This window comes from Ursus americanus, chromosome 23 (assembly GCF_024610735.1).
Source record: "Ursus americanus isolate L20-20 chromosome 23, mUrsAme1.1.p, whole genome shotgun sequence".
NCBI lineage: Eukaryota > Metazoa > Chordata > Mammalia > Carnivora > Ursidae > Ursus > Ursus americanus.
Genome location: NC_142149.1, coordinates 36,501,425 through 36,521,560, shown reverse-complemented (window position 1 = coordinate 36,521,560; position 20,136 = coordinate 36,501,425). Strand labels below are relative to the sequence as shown.

At 50.5% G+C, this 20,136-nt stretch overlaps 1 long non-coding RNA gene across 1 annotated transcript in view; it reads right to left on the bottom strand.

Moving 5' to 3' along the window:
- LOC123777029 (uncharacterized) overlaps window positions 1-18,761 on the bottom strand; it is a 123,922-nt gene extending 105,161 nt beyond the window's left edge. The window contains exon 1 of the long non-coding RNA XR_006775559.2: window positions 18,650-18,761. This is a non-coding gene — a long non-coding RNA (uncharacterized LOC123777029). The remainder of the gene's footprint in view (window positions 1-18,649) is intronic.
- Window positions 18,762-20,136: the final 1,375 nt, after the last annotated feature.

Here is a 20,136-nt window from a genome sequence, read left to right as displayed (position 1 = left end):
AGGTCTTTAAAGTGTTAAAATGTTTCTGCCCCCTCTTTGCACAGAGCACCCAGAGAGAGGGCTCGGGTCGTGCTTCTATCACCAACTAGAAATGAAGTGGAAAAGAAGCTGGACTCCATTCTCTCATCGGTGACACAAAGAGGGATTAGACAACCTTCACTGTCCCCTCCACCTGATTATTTGGAGATGCAAGTGGTGGATACATGTCCCCTTTGTCACTCCAGCACTCACATCCTCTTCCCTTTAGCACCCAACCTCCCTGTTAGGAAACCTCCCACTGTGTGTACTGGGGTCAGGGGTCACCTCTCGTGGAGCGTCCTGACCAGGCTGGCCTGCAGCGTGTCCTCTCCCTTCTTCCACCTCAGCAGTAACCCCTGGATTCCTGCTGTCCCCAAGACTAGCCTCCCCACCCCATTTAGCTCCATGAACCTTAGATCAAATTCCCTTTTTTGCTAAGTTATGCAGAATTGGCTTTCCATTGCTGCAGACACCCTGACCGATACATAACCCATGCCTGTGCCCTAAGCATACAAGCCCCATTCTTTAGGATGACACACTGGCCTTGTTGCTCATCCTCAGGTCTTCTGTCCCTGTCCCTTTTCATTATCAGTTACTAATGTCTCTTCTTTCTCTTCCCCTTTTTAAGGATGGGAAAGAGGGAGGTGGTAAATTCAGGATGAACAAAACTACTAAGAAATACAAGCTTAAAGGTGGCTCCCCTTCAAAGAAGAGATCACAACCAATCGAACTGTAATGCTTTGAGTTAGACGGTGTTCCCTTAACCCTTTGCTGCTGAGCACCTGCCGGGTGCCAGGCACTGTGCTAGGTACAGGGACACACATGAATAAAGACACACCTTCCCTACTGTGGCTTCCGGTCCAGGCTCCATCGACAGATTAAAATCCAATTACTCAGCAGCATAATACCTTCATGTTTTATGAGATTGTGTATATGTGGATTTGACGCCGTGATAAAGATATTAATAAAGTCTCACTTCATATGCAAAATTTTAAATAATGTCTATCCCAAATATTTTTTAAGCATGAAGAATGTTGAAGCTGGCAGGCCCAGTGAATTGCGAACCGTGTTCTCGTGCTCACCACACGGCAGTGCCACTTCAGCTGATAAACAGAAACACCTACCAGCATGTCAGGAATTGTCTTAAATTAGGCAAGTTTCTGAATTATACAAGGCCTTCTGCAGTGGGTGTCTCACACGCAACGCAAGAGGTCTGGTGTTCAGAACTCTGGCTGCAGAATCAGAGTGTGGGGGGGCGCCTCTCTGTGCCTCAGTTTCCTCATACGTACAACTGAGATAACAGTGCCTCCCTCTAAGGGGCTTATGAGGATTAAAGGCATTCTTCCAGGCGACCTGCTCGCGAAGTTCCTGCAGCCGCTGCAGCGGGGGTGTCTGCAGTGAGCTGGCAGGAAGGGGTCCTCGACACACACTGCGAGGAGCAGGAACTACCACCCAGAGCAGAAGCAGGCGCAGCAGTGCTCTGCAGGACCCTGGTCCCTGGGGTCTCCAGAGTCGCAGGGCTACAAGAGACCTTCTTCACAAAAGCGGGGTCCTCCCACCCCAGCGACACCACTGGCTTTTTCTGCTTGAGGGCTGTGGCACCATCCAGACATTTGACCCTGACAGTCTTTGCGCTCACACTTCAGGAAATGCATAGCCACTCGGGGTTATTTTTAAAGCCAACCAGGTACTAATAGGGCCATATGGTCATCCAGAGGAGAAAGCAGAGTAGGGGCCCAGGTAGCCTAGAACCAAGCCTCTGGCCAGCACCTCAGTGTTCCAGAAGACTGTCTTTCCAAAGTGCCCCACCACAGTTAACGTGTTCTAAGCCAATCTAATGGGATCATTACTACCCTGGAGCTCACCCTGGGAAGGCACAAGGGAGGCCCCCCTAACCCAGCCTGGAGGAGCAAGGAGGCCGCCCCGGGGGCAGGAGGAGGCGCTGCACTCTAACTGATCGGGGTAGAGCCGTAGAGCCGAGGAGCCAGGTGATGGGGTAAGAGTGGAGGTGCAGCCGCTCAGGCAAGGGGAACAGCTTGCACAAAGGTATGGAAAAGAGAGAGAACTTGGCACATTCAAGGAATTGCTGCTAGCTCCCTATAAAGTAGGAAGAGCGTCAACCAGGATGTAACCCACTCACTCCAGATGACATGGTGTCTGAGGCAAGTGAGTGAAGCTCAGAGAGACCCTCTCAGAGGGGTTCATGACCTTTGTGCTCTGGAAGTCTCTGGCAGTCTGGTAAAGCCTATGGGATGTTGCCTTTAAAAACACAAAATAAAGTATGTACCATTGCAAAGGGAACCAATTATAGCAAAGTCGTCACTATCGAAAGATTTTTTTTATCTTTATTTATTTATTTTATTTTTTTATTTTTTAAGATTTTATTTATTTGACATAGAGAGACCGCCAGCGAGAGAGGGAACACAAGCAGGGGGAGTGGGAGAGGAAGAAGCAGGCTCCTAGCAGAGGAGCCTGATGTGGGGCTCGATCCCAGAACGCTGGGATCACGCCCTGAGCCGAAGGCAGACGCTTAACGACTGTGCCACACAGGCGCCCCGAAAGATTTTTTTTTAATACATGTATGCTCTGGGGATACAACGTACAACATAGGGAATATAGGTAATAATATCTAACAGCTTTGTATGGTGACAGGCGGTCACTAGATTTCTCATGGTGATCACTCCTAATAGATATAAATGTTGAATCCCTATGTTGTACACCTGAAACTAATACAATATTGCATGTCAACTACATTTCTATAAAAAATTTGAATAAACAGATAACTACACGTGCATTCATAGTAATACATGTACCTCTTTAACAATGCGCTAAAGAACAAGATCTAGTAGCAGGAAGTAATGCTGAGCAAACATTGTTTTTCAAGATATTAAATGTAATATGATATGCAAATGCCTGTGATTTCTATCGGTGACAAATCCCAAGTCTTGCTAATTCTACCTACTGCAGTTTGCTCCCTGCATTCATACTAAAGGGAAAGACTCAATTGCAGATAAAGACTGATGAAAACAAAGATGGGACTTTTTCGCCTCCAAGTTCACGAACCCGCAGAATTCTCTCCAGGTCTCCTCGGATCTCCAAGACACGAGGAGAAAAGCCTTCGCCTTACACAAAGAGTGTGCTCTGTTCTCAGGGCGCAGCGGTGAAGAGCATAGCCACCAGGCCGCAGAGCCCCGGGAGAGAAACCCTGCTGTCCGGCGCCTCAGTTTCCTCTGAGAACCAAACGAGGGGACACATGTAAAATAGAACGGTGCCTGGCACGTAGTAGGTGGTCTATCAGTGAGAGCACCATTCTTCTTCTCAGTCCCAAAGACAATGGAGAGAGAGACCCTCAGACGGGGGACATTATTGACTATCTGAGGTCATGTTAATAAGCACATGAAGCACAATTAGCAGAGCTATTTCAATTCTGAGGTTTGCTTGACTATAAAAGCCTCCCATTTGTCCTTCCCCGAATTCTCTGCTAATTACAACTGCCGCCGTCCATCGCAGCTGCCACATGACGCCGTGTTGGCTGCATCTAAAGTAGTTGTTAAGGCGGCATAATGGTGCGTGCTGACTAATTGGCCCTCGTGCCCTGGATGGATGGAGTCAGAGGCTAGAGGCTGGCCAGGACCACCCCGAGCCGCATGGCCCTGGAGAGCTCCCAGGCCTCCACCTGCCCTCCCAAGCAGCCCCATAGGACCAGGCCGTGAAAGAGCGCAGGGATAGGATGCTGAGCTAGTCATCCGGGGACCCTGGCTGGGGCCCACCCTGGCAAGAGGCTGTGGGCAGAAAGATGTCTGTCACTTCCAGAACAAAGCACCGAACAACAAGGACATGACTGCCCTTGGGGGTCTCTCCCATGTTGAGGCCAAGAACGCCACATGGTGAGATGGTGGAATTGAGCTGAGACAGGAGCTGCCCAGATTGTCCAATTGCCACTTGGAGGCCATGCCCAGTGGACTTTGCAGAGGGCAGAGGTAAGCCTTCGATGTATTATGCCATCAGGATCTGCAGGCTACTGTTACCAGAGCAATACCTGGCTTTTCTTGCCTCCTGTAGTTATTGTCCCCCAAGCATTCAAATGATGTCTTTTCCAAATAAAGGATTTAGGAGGTAACTGCCTCATACTGACAATAAGAAAAGAATGATACTATGGCAAGAGGGAGTGGCCTTTCTAACAAAGAGGCTGGTTCAACAATGAGATGAGTGCTCCTCACAAGGCCCCTCACCCTGCTCCCCAGAACCCTTCAAGTGATGAGCTCAAAACCAAGCTTTGAGCACCAAAACCTGAAAGCAGTCCCAATGGTGGGGACCAGGGTAAGAGTGAGCAACCAGACATTCTCAGGTACCAGAGGGAAGTTGTCACTTGGGACCTTACAAAGGAAAAACTGGGTCTAGCAATAGAAGAATCATGCTATGGACTTCAGAATCAAGAAGAAAGCATTTGGGTGTGGGTTTTACTCTGGGGTTCCCTTTATCCCGAGGATATCAAAGAAGAATTAAGTACAGTTGAGTTTTCCTCCTTCCCAGCAGCAGACCTTCAGCCTAGGCTTCTCTTTCCCTTCTCCTGAAGGGGACTCCAGAATGTGAGAAAGAAATGGATCCTTTCTCAACACTACAGAGTGAAAGAATCCCACAGAACTTGTGACTCTTTAAAAAAAAAAAAAATCACAAACCTCCTTATGGAGGAAATAATTCTGGATTGTCCCAATCCTAAATCAGAAAGACCCTAGCATCAATCACAGAGTCTATAGTAGCAGCACAGAATTCCTGAGTCATAGGAATCTGAAACCCATGGAGCAGTCCTGGAAAAAAAAAAACAAAAACAGGAGAGCAGGGTCACCTGTCTGCTCAAACAGCAAGGCCTACCCGACACCGGGCCATTGGCTTCTTCTTCCTGGGTATGCACAGGTGAGCAGGCCCCCAGCATCTCCTCTCCCAGTGTGTGTGCCTCGTGCCCACAACAGAGTTGGGAGCAAGCTGTCCCCGTGCAGCAAATATATAAATAAATAAATAGCGAGCGTGACTTTGTGTTTGAAGGACGAATGCCAAGTCTCCTCTCTGGGGCCCTCTCCCAAACCTCCGTATATCACCTCCACATGACCAGGCTGTCAGGCCTGCCACCCCGAGCTCTGCTTGGCTGTGATAAACACAAGACAACACATTTCCTACACCCTCAGGCCCTGCAATCAGGGAGAGGGAGGGGTGGAGAAATCTATCCAAGCCATTCCAGGATTTATGTTTGAAACTGTTTTCCTTTGTCAGGGGAGAAAACGAGCAGATGTTCCTAAAGGTGAACCCTATAAATCTGTGCAGATGTGTGAGGCCTCGTGCCTTTTTTGGCCACTCAGCTGGGTTTGGTTTTTGCACTAATACCTGGGCATGCACACTGACAGGCAACATCCTACCACCTCCCTTTGACTCCCCTACCTCTTCCCTCACTCTGAATCAGCCTCAACCCCTTCTCTACGAAGTCCTCCCGGATTATGCTTGTCTCTTTCCCAGCCCTCCAACCCAAGCTCTGGCCCTTTCTCAGCCCCCAAAGGGTTTAGGTCATTCTGTAATTGTTCATCTCTTTTTAGTCCATGAACACTGGCCTAGAAGCTCCTAGACTGTACAGACGGCCTCCCCCATCAGACCAGGAGCTCCCCCAGGGCAGGATATCTCTCCCACATCAATCCAGGCACTACTAAGGACGGAAAGCATGTTTCCCTACCTCTGTCCCTTCGGCAGGTCAATTCACCCTGCTTTAGCAGGGGAAGCGCCGTGACTCCACCTTCTGAAGCAAGGGTTCTAAACAAGGGGAAATATTATGAAGTTTGAAAGTACACACCAAATGTTTGTACATATTTGCTTTTGTGGAAAGAGGGTCCACAGCTTTCAAGTGATCCTCAAAGGGATCTGTTCAGAGCCAGGATGAGACCTCTGGAAGCACCAAGCTCTGGAAAGACCATGGTACTGCCCTACCTGCACCATTCATATGGGATTCAACTGAAAACAGCCCTGAACTCTCAAACACAGCTTCTGTGATGCACACACTCATCAGAGCTAATGTCTGGTTTTTACTGACACCCTTAGTGTATGTTAAATGTCCTTGGGGGGGGGGGTACCATCCACTTAGCCTGACCTGTAGGAAAGGTTAAAGCTAGTGGCTCCCAGGGTGGAGACGGAGAAATAGAACACACCCCCTCCCGCCCCAGCCCATGAAGCGGGCAGGCAGGTGGGGAATTAAGCTAAATCTGTCCCTTTGAAAGCACCTGGGTGGCTCCATTGGTTAGGCATCCAACTCAATTTGGGCTCAGGTCATGATCTCAGGGTCGTGGAATGGAGTCCCGCATGGGGCTCCACGCTCAGTGCAGAGTCTGCTTATCCCTCTCCCTCTGCTCCTCCCCCACTCACACTCTCCTTTCTCTCTCTTTCTCTCTCAAATAAATAAATAAATAAAATCTTGTTTAAAAAAATCTGTCCCTTTGGAAACCTCTGCTTCCACCACCTGGGCAGGGGTAAAGGAGATAGGGCCATTTTTATGTTTTCTGAACTGGAACAAGACACAGAGGATAAAACTCTGTAGTATCAGTCGGTACCGCTGATCACCCTCCTCCCCAGACACCCCCCCACACCCCTGCCCAACCTCCAGCTCTCTGAATCTAGGACAGGCCCTGAAGTGCTTCAGTGAAAGAAGAAATCTCCTACCACCTTTGAAAACCATCAGCCCCAAGTGTGGTGGCCCCCAGAGACCCTGAACCCATTTCAGTGCATAGCCCCACCAACCATACCCTGTGCATGGCTCTGGAAGCCACGTTCCCCAAAGGAAGGGGCCAAGGTTAAGGCTAAGAGCCCTCCCAGGACTTGGAAACCAATAAGAGGCACACAGAAGATGCTGGATGAACATGCATCAGGAGCTCCACACTGGGAGGTGGGAAAACTAGTTCCAGATCCCAGTTCAGCCACTCCTGCACTCACTACGCAACTCTGGGCAAGCCACTGCCCCTTCGTCCCCCACTGTCTCCATCTATAAAGGGAGGGGCTAGGCCACCTGAGTGCGAATCACAGCTGTGTATCTTGGTTGGGGGTCTATACCACAGAGAAGGTCTGGGCTTGGAGGAGTCATCATGAAGCCTTTTCTCCACCTTGGGCTATTAGTCTGGTCTTCCCAAGGCCCCAGGACAGGAGCCACAGTCTCCCCAAACTGGGCATTTGCCGTAGGGAGAAGCCTTTAATTTTGTGGGAGAATGAGCAAGAAGATAGCAGCCTGGCCCCTAGAGGGAGCGCTGGCAGAGAGTAGGAGCAAAGGGCATTGAACTCCAAGACCCTAGTCTGGCTCAGGGGAGGGTATGGCTGGTGAAACTTTGCCGAGCAGGGTATAGACCGGGCCCTGGGAACCCGGCAGTTGTGATTTTCTTTGGGCTCTCAGGCTCACCCTGTTGAGAAAGAAGAGAATGCCAAAAAGTAAAAAGGATGTAAGAAGAAACCAAGGCTCACTGAGGTTTTGCTAGGCACACAAATAACTGCACTTAATCCCCACAGCCCTATGAAGTCACTATTGCTATCCCCATTTTACAGATCAGAAAACTGAGGTTCGGAGAGTTCAAATGACCTGCTTAAGATCACACAGCGAGGAAATGGCAGAGCCAAGACTCAAAACTCCAAAGCACATGTTCTTTCCATGGGATAGTCCATCAAGGAGGGTGGCTCAGAGAGCCCAGGATGCAGCCTATCCACACTCCCCTTTAACGCACTAGATGCCCATCTCACTGCCCAAGGTATGCTGAGACAGGCTCCTGCCCCTCTCCCACCGCCACACCTGCCCTGCTCCCAGGAGGCTCCCAGAGTCCAGCCACCGCTGTGTCCCCAGCTCTGAGCGAGACACCTGGGAGGCCAATGATCGGACATTCATGTCCCCTCTGGGCACTTCAGTCACCTCTGGGTGGGGCAGCAGTGTCTCCCTGCCACCCCATCTCTGCCATGCCACCCTGTGCCCACAGCCCTGTTGCGCTCTTGACCCCCCAGCTGCCTAACTCATGACCCCCCCGTGTAATGAAGTGTGCAGGCTGACCGCATCCCCTAATGACAGATCTCAGCCACCAAGGCACCGGTGCGGGGCTGGAAAAGAGGGCCAAGGGGCTGGAGCCAGGGGAAGAGACAGGGCTCCATCTTATTCCTGTACCTGCAGAGGACTAGTGGGAAGGGGAGGATGAGAGGTTTAAGGATCAGGGGAAAAAGGGGATGCTGGAGTGGGAAGGGGAACCTAACCTCCTGGGACCACAGAGTCAGGCTCTTAGAAGGAGAACTCCAGCCACCAGAGCCTTCAAACCAAATACCCTTAATTAGTTCTATACACAACTAACCACTGATGAAAGGCGATAGGGTTCATCAGTGCAGAGGCCAGCCAGGCAGAGGACACTCAGTGGGAAGGCAGGACCTCTGAGCCCCACCACCAGCTTGCTGTGATCCTGGTAAGCCATGGTCCCTCCTGGTCTGCAAATCAGGATTTGGGTTTGAACTCACTTATTCATGGAGTGAGTGATACATGCTATCTAGGTGCCAGACCCTGCGTTAGATACTGGGAATGAAGAGCACAGGTAAGACCAGGAGATGACTAAGAAAGACACAGTCTCTGCTCTCAGGGAACTTGCAGTCTAATAGAGCAGTGAAGATTGGTAATATTACCAGTGGCTAACAGTTAGGGAGCCCCTACTGTTTACCAGGCAAAATCGTAGGAGATAGATACTAGTATTAACCTCATTTTACAGATGAAGAAACTGAGACTCAGAGAGGTTTGGTAATTTGCCCAAGGTCACACAGCTAGTATAGCAGAGCCAGGATAAGAGTAAAGACAAAATACTGTGAGTATCCAGGGGAAGGAAGGCTTCCTGAAATGAAGTGGCTTCTGACCTGAGCCTTTGAAAGACAGGGGCAATTTGGACATGCAAACATTTAGGGAAGGGGGAATAAGTAATTCTATTAACAGAAAATTCCAATAGCACTTGACTCCCACTCTCTGCCGAAACACAAAGTAGGGCCCCCGAAGAGTGGCAGAACTCAGGCCAGCAGCACTGATGGAAGGTGCAAGAAAGATGAGAGGCCAAATGAGAGGGAGGAGGCAGGGAGAATAAAAACACTGCCCCAAGCTAGTCCTGGCTAAGCTCCTAGAAATCGGGCAAGAGGGAAAGCCCAGGGTGCAGTGGGACAGTCCCCAACAGACCAGCAATGAGTCAGACTGCACGCATTGGGAGGAGAGGAGACAATCTCCGCTTTGTATCCCCAGCACCCTAGGAATTAAACCCCCAACTGTGCCCCGTGCATGCACGGAACACTGTACAGCCATAAACCGCAATGTCGGGGAGGATATTTATTGTCGTAGAAGAATGTGCACATATATCTCAAGTGAAAAAGCAGGTTGCAAAATAATATGTATGGCATGATGCCATTCTTGAAAGGAGAAAAATATCTTTATGTAAGTCTGGAAGGATATACAGATCTTTCTCAGCTTACAGTGGGGTTACATCCCAATAAACCCCTCATAAATTGAAAATACCATAGGTCGAAAATGCATTTAATACATGTAACCTACCAGACATCACACTTAGCCTAGCCCACCTTAAATATGGTCAGAACACTCACATTAGCCTAGAGTTGGGCCAAATCATCTAACACAAAGCCTACTTTGTAAGAAAGTGTTGGGTATCTCGTGTAATTTATTGCATACCGTACTGAAAGTGAGAAATAGAATGGTCGTAGGGGTGCAGAACCATTGCGAGTGTCTCAGCTGTTTCCCTCGCAATCGTGCGACTGCCTGGGATCTGCAGTGGGCTGCCACTGCCCAGCACCACGAGACACCACTGTACCGTGTATTGCTAGCGTGGGGCAAGATCCAAATGAAAAATTCAAAGGACAGTTTCTATGGAATGGGTCTCATCATAAGGTCGAAAAACTGTTAAGTCGAGCCATCATAAGTTGAGGATTGCCTTTACACCCAAAAATTCAACAGAGGTTATCTCTAGGCAATAGATTGCAGGTGACTTTTATCTTCTTCACATTTATCTATATTTTCTAGTTGTTCTACAATAATAGGTGTTATCCATGTAATCTTTTTAATGAGGTAAATGTACCAAGGATTTGGGCAGGGTGGCGTGTACGGGAGAAGAGATGGGCCAGCGGTGGGAGAGGACGGAGGGCGGGAGGGCTCCGCCAGGATGGGGGGGGCGATAAGGGGGAGGAAGACAGTGGGTGCTTCCCTGACAGGACAAAGAATTTATTATGAAGACCAGCTGCCTCCTCTATCTTCTGCCCCCCAAGCTCCTCAGGGCCCAGAGGTCTTCCCAGCCCCTAGAAGCAAAAGGTCCAATGAGGGGAAGCCCACCGCTGCCTAACAGAGGGCAGAGGGGAGGGGGTGGGCGGTCCCAGGAGAGAAGAGGGTTTGGAGAGCTCAGCCTGGGAGATCTGAGAGGAAGGCAGGCCTCAGAGACCGAAGTGGACCGGCAGGGAGCAGGCAGAATGATGGGTAAGGCAGCTGGGAGGGTAAATCCAGATTCTTCGAGTGCTGCACCCTGCTGGGGGCTTGAGAGCTGGCTGGGTGGGGAGCTTTGCGGAGCTCCTGATCTGATGGAAGTGGGGAAGTTTGATGAGCTCCTGGATGGGGAGGGAGTGGAAGGTGAACTGCCTTCCTGGCCTTCTCTAAAACAAGATAGAAAAGACAGAGCAGAAGCCACGGTTGTGATAGCCTATGTCTTTTTTTTTTAAGATTTATTTATTTATTTGAGAGAGGGCACAAACGGGAGGGACAAAGGGAGAGAGAGAATCTTAAGCAGACTCCCCGCTGAGCACAGAGCCCAACACAGCACTTGATCTCACAACCCCAATACGACCTGAGCCAAAACTAAGAGTCAGATGCTTACCCCACTGAGCCACCCACGCGCCCCAATAGCCTGTGTCATTTATGTGTTTGTTGTTCTCTTTGCCCTTTGTGTTCTCCCTCATTAGCAGGAGAACCCTTAAAACAACCAGGACTCTCCTTGACTGGATAATCATCCCAGCTTCTATAGCTTCCACAGGCTATCTTTAAAAGGTAGCAAAATCTTTAAAAATAATAATAATAAAAAAATAAATAAAAGGTAGCAAGCTTCCTGTCCCTGGAGGTATTCAAACAGACACCAGGCCACCATCCTGGCCTGTTCTCAAGGGTTCTGCATCAGAAAGACAGTCAGAGGGGCGCCTGGGTGGCACAGCAGTTAAGCGTCTGCCTTCAGCTCAGGGCGTGATCCCGGCGTTCTGGGATCGAGCCCCACATCAGGCTCCTCTGCTATGAGCCTGCTTCTTCCTCTCCCACTCCCCCTGCTTGTGTTCCCTCTCTCGCTGGCTGTCTCTATCTCTGTCGAATAAATAAATAAAATCTTTAAAAAAAAGAAAGAAAAGAAAAAAAAGAAAGTCAGACCTCTAGGGTACCTCCCATTCATGAGATTCCCGAGTCAATGAACATGGGGTTTTAGGCGATAGTGGCTGGGAAGAAGGTGCCCAGCTAGAAAAGAAATTGGTGAAGGCATTCACCACGCCCCTTCCTGGTCCTCACATTTCAGGATCTGGAGGACAAACTTGCCGTTCTGTGGGCATGGTCAGCAGGGACTCTGGGTTCTGGAAAAGGTCCCTGTCCCATATGCCCCTCTGCTTCAGAAGTAGGTGTCCGTGGTCTGCCTCCCTGGATGTGCCACTCAGTTCAGGGCCCAGGAGGAGAAAACATGCCTGGTATAAAGGGAGGCAGAAGTTCACAAGGTCACAGGGAATTTTGCAAATCGGAATGTTGGAACCATTTTATTAGTCTTTCAGCAAGTGCACCGAGGTGAGAACACAGACCTTCTGTGTGCCATCAGTGGTGCACGGAATTAGTGGAAATGTCAGCATCATTGTTGTTTATAGATACAGGAGAATCACCAAAGAGAAAGAGAAAAGCTATAAAAACAAGGGTAGGTCATGCAAAGCGAACAATTGATACTAACTGTAGTCACACTGACTGTTGACCATTTGCATCTCAGATGCAGCCTAATAACGACTGTATTTGTTGTTAAGTGGGGAGGATTTATAGGGAAGCCGACTTGGGCTCACCCTGAGGAAGAATTCCCCAGTAATGAGGGCAGCCTAACAGTGGGACCTGTTACTCAGGGAGGCCCTGTGCCTCCCCTACCCACCCCATCCTGAAATATTCAAGCAGAAGCCAGCCTCAATGGGGAGCTGGCTGGGTCCTTTCAGTTCAGCTCTCAGATCCCCTCTTCATCCTCACCTTGCCCCCACCCCCAGATGCTGACCGGCATGGACACCTGATCCCAGGCCCCAACTCCTTCCACCTCCTGTTGGGCCTGGTCAGTGGGAGCCCTGGCAGGGCACAGGAGAGAGAAGGGGTACGTATCTTCCACACTTGCTCTCTGCAGGGCCACCTTGGGCCTCAAGACAGAAGGTCCCAGCTCCCCTTGGAGTAGCCTGCACCACACAGCCCAGCTACCTCTGGTTTCTGCTCACTTCTCTCTTCCTTCATAGCCCAAGGAGGGACATAGCCAGGGGATCACTGTTACTAACCCTGGGGGTATGGGCCCAACACTTGTGTTTTCCCTACATCCTACCCACACCTTTGTAAACTGTTCCTCTATTAAATCCCTCCTGGAATTATCCTAATGTGAGTGTGCCATCTGTTTCCTGCTGGGATCCTGGCTGATACATGGGGGTTCCTAATCAGACAAAAAATTAAACTATATGGCTTCTCTACATCATACAATTAATTCAGCAGTTCTGTGAAATGTGAGAGTCAGTTTCACTTTGTCGTTGGCTTTATTTCATTACCGTACTAAGCTTAATGTTGTCAGTCACTATCAGATGTGGCCTGTGGCTCACAACTTTCAATACCATCACTGCCCATGGCTGCTGGCTACAAATAGGAAAACTGAGGCCTCCTGATACTATACTCAAGGTCACAGCCAAACACAAGAAGCCAAGAACCCCAGGATCCCACCCCAGGGTGTCTTCCCTGAACGGAGCAATCCAACTGGCCCTGGCCGACCTTTCTTCTCCCCCTCCCACAACTGAGGCAGCAGGTCCCTTTCTCCACAGTCCCCTTCCCTCCCCATTCCCTAGTGGGAGAGGCCCTTGGGGAAAATGATGAGATTTTTATAGCATTCCGTGGTAAGCACTTAATAACTCTCCAGGCTATAGATCTACGCTTCACATGGGCTGGGGATAATTCACAGTAAAATATGACTTTTCATTTATCACACTGACGTGTAATAAATACTTCCCAGTGAAGCCTGGGCACAAAAGGAGGTGGGGTGAGCAACCATGAGATGAGGTTCCACGACTGAGTATTGAGGGGTTCAGGTCTGTGGCATGTGGACTCCAGGGCCGAGCAAACCCAAGTCTCAGGTGGACCAGAACCCTAGAACCAGGGATGCTCATGTCATGGGAAACTCCTTGGGATTGTCAGCCAGTGTGCCACCACAGCTCCCCGACTAGCCTTACCACCATTTCCGGGAAATCAAGAATCTCCCTTCTGGAGCCTGACTCCCCCAAAGGCCAGTGAAGCCTGAATCAAAGTTGGGGCAGATGTCCTCTTCCTCCATGCTCACATCCGGCTCTCTCTGACTTGTCTCAAAGAGCATCCTCCTTCGTCTTCCACTGCCCCCCTCCCTCCCCACTGACGATGCTCCATGACACTAGGGGACACATGTATCTCAGTTCAGTAACTGGACATCTAGGCTGCCTTCCGATTTTTCACAATCAGATAATAATCATAATAGCTCCCATTTATTCCACATCTACCAGGGGTCAGGAGCACTGCTGATTTAATTCCCACAGCACTCCCCCCCCCCCGGCATTACTGGGGAGGGCACTCGAATTCAGAGGGTTAAGCGACTTGCCCGAGACTACACAGTGATTATGTGGTGGCCTCACACCTTTACCCGGGTCTGGCTAACCACATTGTCCTCGTCATTATGTGTCTTAGGCTGGGCTCCGTCGGAAGCAGATCCTGAGGCCAGGATTCGAGTGTGAGACGGTTATTTAGAAGGCAGCCCCAGGAAGTATCAGGAGGAGAGCAGAGCTATGAAACAGGGAAAGAGTGAAGCCAACACAGAATATGTTATGAGCAGGCTTCACAAAGACAACTGAGGGGCTCTGGGGACAGCTTAGAACACACCTCAGGGTAATCCTGCCCGATGAGTGAGGGAGCTGGGGTTTGTCTCCACCAACTGCTGTCAATCACCAGTGGACACTCTCTCACCCTGCTGAGATGGCTGAGCGGGTTCCAGTTGGCAGAAAAAGCCTTGGGCAAAGAGGCCCAGACTGCAGGCTAGAGCTGGTGGCCCCGGGTCTGGGGGCATGGAAATAGTGAGAGCAGAGGGGCCTGCACAGAGCACTGACAGTGTCTGCCTCCCTGCCCAGGCCCCCATCTGGACCCCTATCATTGCTCGCCATACAAAGACAACAGTCACCTAACTCTCCCCACTGTCTTGGTCTTGCCCCATCTGACACATCCCCCAGCTCCAGACAATAAGCTATTCCACCTTAGTCCACACAGCAAAGGATGGTTGGAAAAGTTCCTGGTTCCCACCACCAGGAACAACACCTTGCTGGTGGCTGGGGGCCATCCCTAACCACACAAAAGCAGAGACCACGGGGTCTGGATTATCTTTAAATCCTTCCTCAGGTAGGTGCTCAGTGAATTGTGTTGCATTTGAAGTACACTTCCTCAGTTACCCTTGGCAGTGAGGGGAGGGCCAGCTTCCCTGACAGCCCCTCCCCACCCCTTCTACTGAAGAGATGACCATGCCCTCCCTGGTAGTCTTGCTTTGTCCGGTACAGGCTGCTACTCCAGCCCCTACTGCAAGGCTGCGTCCCTGGGACACTGTCTTAGCAGTGTCTTAGTGGGCATGCATGCGTGTGCATGCACACGTACACACACACACACACACACACACACACACACACATACACTGTCCAGAGCTGAGCCCAGAGTCTGACTCAGAGTCAGGTTTACCACATGCTTCTCAAATGTATGCCTAAGTAAATGAATTAGTGAATTGAGTAATGAGGAGTGCTGTGACCCCACCTTGAGAAATTCTTTGGACCAGAGGCCGCATGTGGCCAGGAGGTCACTGGCCCAGTGGAAGGAGAGGCAGAGGTATGGTAGAGGCATCCACAATGGTGAGAGGCGGCATGGGGCACACACTCCACCACCACCAGCCATTCTACCACCCTCTTACAGCTCTGACTCCAAGACCAATGACCTGACCCATGTCCAGCCACAGAGACAAGGAACCAAGACAAGGACCATCAGCTGGCTCTCACTGCAGCCATGCAGAGAGCCAGGGCTCTGGGGATGCTGTTCAAGTCCTTTACCACCTGCAGAGTGAACTTTCCCGATGATGCTTTATGATTTGATGGAAAAGGACACTAGGCGACCCACGTGCCTGAACCCTTGCTCTGCTACTTGTCACTCTGTGGCCCTGTGCAAGTGCCAATTTTAGTAAGCCTCAGTTTTTTCATCTGCAAAATGGACAAAGTTGCTGAAAAAAAATGGAGAAACCCAGGCCAAGTCCACGGCCCGGTGACCAACACACAGCAAGCACCTGTCTCCCTCCTCGACTTCCTGTGGCACGTCAACAGTGACTTCCTACCATCCTGCCCCAAAGGCCCTGCACAGAGATGGTGTGGAATCTTTGCAAGAACCCAAACAAAAACAAATCTTGGAAATCCTGGGAGAGGCGGCTGAGCATCCTGCTTCTCTGAAAACTTCTGAAACGAGCGATCTCTGCCCATTCTCCAGCTGCTTTTCTCCTCCCCTCCCTGCCCGGCCCCCACGTGAACCCCATCACCAGCAGTATTTAACTCCATGAATTCAAGCATTCTCTCAGGTCCTGAGTGACCTTCACAACCTCACTGATTTTATGGGGCAGGGTGTACGTGAACCCGTTTTTCAGATGAGAAAGCTGAAGCTCCAAGGAGATGGTAGCTCTCCAAAGCCAGTCAGCAGGTTTGTGGAAGAATGGGGACCTGGGTCATGCGACCCCTGCCTCTCCATCCTTGACCCAGGGACCACCTTGCCCCTAAAAAAGCTAGATAAGATAGAAGCACTTGTACCCGAAAGTGAACAGAGACTTGTCTTCAGCAGCCGGAGACACCTCCCAAACCCTGCTTCCTACTCCAGATTTGAAGCAAAGAGCAATAAACAATTTTTGGCATTTCTCGCCTGTCGGAGAGGATTTCTTGCTTACAGAGAATATATGGGTTTCTGAATAATTAAGTACGACACTCAGCTTCCAGGGCCCAAGCCTCCAAAAGGTACAGTGAAGCTGAGGCAGAAACTTTCCATCAGCAACAAGGCCAGAGAAAGTTGGAGATGTCTGCTCCTCCCACGTGAGAACCAGACAGACCTGGCCTCCACCTGGGCCAGGAACCCCTGGCCAGAAGGGCTGTCAGGGATGATCTGGGCCCCACACCTCATTTCCAGGCAAAAGAACTGAGGGCTAGAGAGGGAGACGCGCCCAGGGTCACTCAGAGCCTGAAGCCCTGGGAAAACGGTCAAGGTCCTAGATAGGGGCCCAAATATCAGGATTTGAATTCAGCTCTACTTCTTTCTAGCCATGTGACCCTGGGCAAGCCACTTCATCTCTGAGCCTTTGTTTTTCTTTTCTGTCACATGAGAACAAAGCCTAACACATGTTGATAAATGCCAATGTACAGATGGGGAAAGAAGGAGGTGAGGAAAGAGAAAACCCCTGGGGAATTATAAATAGACACGCAGAGGTGGGCTTTAGAAGCCAGGCCTCCCGCTCTGGCTCCCAGCACCATGTTCTCTTGTCTCTCCCCCACCCACTCCTCCCACCTCTGCCGCCTCCAGGAAAAGACTGAAGGACACATTCAAGAAGCAGCAGAGAAACAAGGTCCAATTCAAGCCAAAGTGCCACCCTCAGAAGAACAGCACTCGACAGAGAGGCAGCAGGTGACACGGCTTACTGGAAGAAGCAGAGTTGAAGGGCCGCAGACTTCAGGCCAGTCACATCTCAGGCCTGGGGACGCTCATCATCACGGGCACTTACTGACTGCTAACTACATGCCAGCACTATGCCGAGCCTCTTACCCTGTCGCATTTAATACTTACAACAACTCGATGAGACGACAAGGTACTTTTGGCCTCATCTTACAGAATGAGGAAACCCAGGTTCAGAGAGGCTGAGTCACTTGCCTGAGGTCACACAGCTAGGAAGTGCTGGACAAGGATTCAAACACAGTGGTCTGCCTCCAAGCCTGCACTTTAAAGCCTTCTACTTTTCTGCCTCCTTGAAGCATGAAAGCAAATCTCTCCAAACCCGAGACTCCATGCAGCTCAAAGACAGCAAAGAGGCCCGTATGAGTATCCACAGCTATCATTTATTGGAGATGCTAAAGAACTCCTCTCACCCCTGCCCCGCCTAGACACAGCAAAGGGCAAGAGAAAGGAAAGAGAAGAGAAAGAAAGAAGTTGAATAACTTCTCTGTGTTAGCCTCCCAGGACCATAAATGGAGCTGCATAAATCACCCCAGGGGCAGGGAACTGAAAGAAGACAGGAGGATGGGCCCCCATTTATCACATTCCCCTGTACATAATAAATGCCCCCTGTTGAAGCCCAGTGAGCTAGCACCCCTTTCAACACACACACACACACACACACACACACACACACACAGTCCCACCGCCCCTGCCCTTTGCTCTGGGAACAAAGCCTCCACTCCAGAGGGCTTTCACCACCCAAAGGTCACTGAAAGTCCCCCAGAAAATGATGGTTAAACAGGAATTTCAGGGACCAAGGCAGGACCCCTACCAGGAGTTCGAGTCATAACTGCCCCCTCCCCAGACTCAAACAGGGCAGCTGCCCACAGCCTCTGTCTAACCCTCAAGCTCCTACAGGTGAGGTCACACTCACCCGGGACCTGGCACTGCCTGGGAAGCCCCCCGCAGCCAGACGATCCATCTCTAACTCAGAAGAACCAGGTAAAACGAACCTTAACAATGTTCTCAACCAACTACCTCCTTGGCACACAGAGAAACAGAGGCCCAGAGAGTGGAAGGCCTGTCCCAGGTCACAGGGCTCCTTAGGATAAAGCTCGGATGAGAAGTGGTCTCCAGGCTCCTGGTCCAGCACTCCCTCATGGACCATCCCATCAGCCTTCAGGCTGAACTATGTACGTAATTGTCCCCCAAATCTGCCACTGCATAGGTGAGCCCTGGAGCAGAAGCCAAGGTGCTACAGGGCCTGCCAACTACCAAGAGACCCCCATACTGGGGCTAAGGGGCAAGGATGGAGAGAAGCAGCCGCAACAGGATCAACCCAGAATGTTAGCACCAAACACACCTGGCTTCAAATCCCAGCCTGGCCATTATGTTGGTTATCCATAACCCACACAACAATGACCCCAAAACTTAGCAGCTTGAAACAACACATATTTACTATCTCACTATTTCTGTAGGGCATGAATTTGGCTGCAGCTTAGCTGGGCCCTCTGCAAGCCACAAGGTTTCTCACAAGGCTGCAATTTAGGTGTCAGCCCGGGGTCTGCAGTCTCAACTGATGGCTGGCTTAGAAAAGAATCTGTTTCCAAGCTTACCTACCTGGCTACTGGCAGGACTTCTTTTCTCGCAGGCTATTGCAATGAGGGCCTCAGCAACTTGCTACATAGGCCTCCCCACCCCCCGTGGCAGCTTGCTTCCTCAAAGCATGCAAGCCAACAGGGCAAGAAGGAGAGTCTGAGAGCAAGAAGGAAGTCACATGCTTTGGTAACCTAATCATGAAAGTGACATCCTATCACCTTTGCCATATTCTCTTGGTTAGAATCGTCACTCGGTCCAGCCCACACGAAAGGGGAGATGATTACACAAGGTCATGAATACCAGGAAGCAGAGGTCGCTGCGGGCCATCTTCTAAGTTGGCCTGCCATAGCCATTGCTAGCTGTGTGTCCTTGCCCACATTCCTTCACCTCGCTGAGTGTCGGTTTCCTCCTCTATAACCATCGACAGGGGATACTGTACTCACCATCAAGCACACAGAAGGTGCTCAACAGATGGGGGTGATTAGTCTTCTAAGTCCTATCAGTAGGCTTGGACTCCAGGAGAGGCTTTTTGGGCTAACGAGCAGCCAGGCCCACCCAGGGACACAGTGCAGGATGGAGGACCAGGAACATGGGCCTTCCCAAGCTAGAGGGAGAAAAGGAAATCAATTGCTTAGCTGGAGTCCAGAGGCAGTGTAACGGGGAGAGTTTGGGACATAGACTCACAGGAGGGCCTGCAGATGTTGGCCCAGGAACCCTGACAGGGAGACACCACAGATTCAGTAGGAAGCCTAGGACCTCTACTCTCAGAAGCAGGGATTTGGAGTCCCAAGGAAGCAGTCTCCCCCAGGGAGATCTAAAGGGAACAAGTGGGTCCAGCAGTGGCCATCTGGCTGATCACATGGCATGGTCCTAAGTTTGCAAGTCCGGGGAGCCTGCATGTGCCACCAAGCCAGTGCTTGGTGAAAAATGATGTCTGGGGAGGGGCAAGGACTTTCATGAAGAGCTCTGCTTCACCCTGTTAAAATAACTAAAATGATTATGATTAAAATTGGAGCCAGTTGCTGTAAGCCGTAAGCCATAGAGAAGGAAAAGAACAGAATCCTGGAGGGGTGCCTGGGTGGCTCAGTCATTAAGCGTCTGCCTTTGGCTCAGGTCATGATCCCAGAGTCCTGGGATGGAGCCCCTCATTGGGCTTCCTGCTCCACTGGGAGCCTGCTTCTTCCTCTCTCACTCCCCCTGCTTGTGTTCCCTCTCTCGCTGGCTGTCTCTCTGTCAAATAAATAAAATCTTAAAAAAAAAAAAAAAGAATCCTGGAGCACCCAAGCTAAAATGACTTTAGAAGATAATAGATAGGCATAAGGGAGCCACAAAATTATTTATAAAATTGTGCGTGTGGCTGTGCATTTCGTGGAGGGAGAGAAATCTGTCCCCCCCAAACAGACTAGGAACACATCTAATCCAACTCTCCCATTTTATAGATGAAGAGTCTGGGGCCCAAGTGGTAAGAGTCCCCCAGGTCATACAGCTATCCAGCAGGGGAGCCAGGG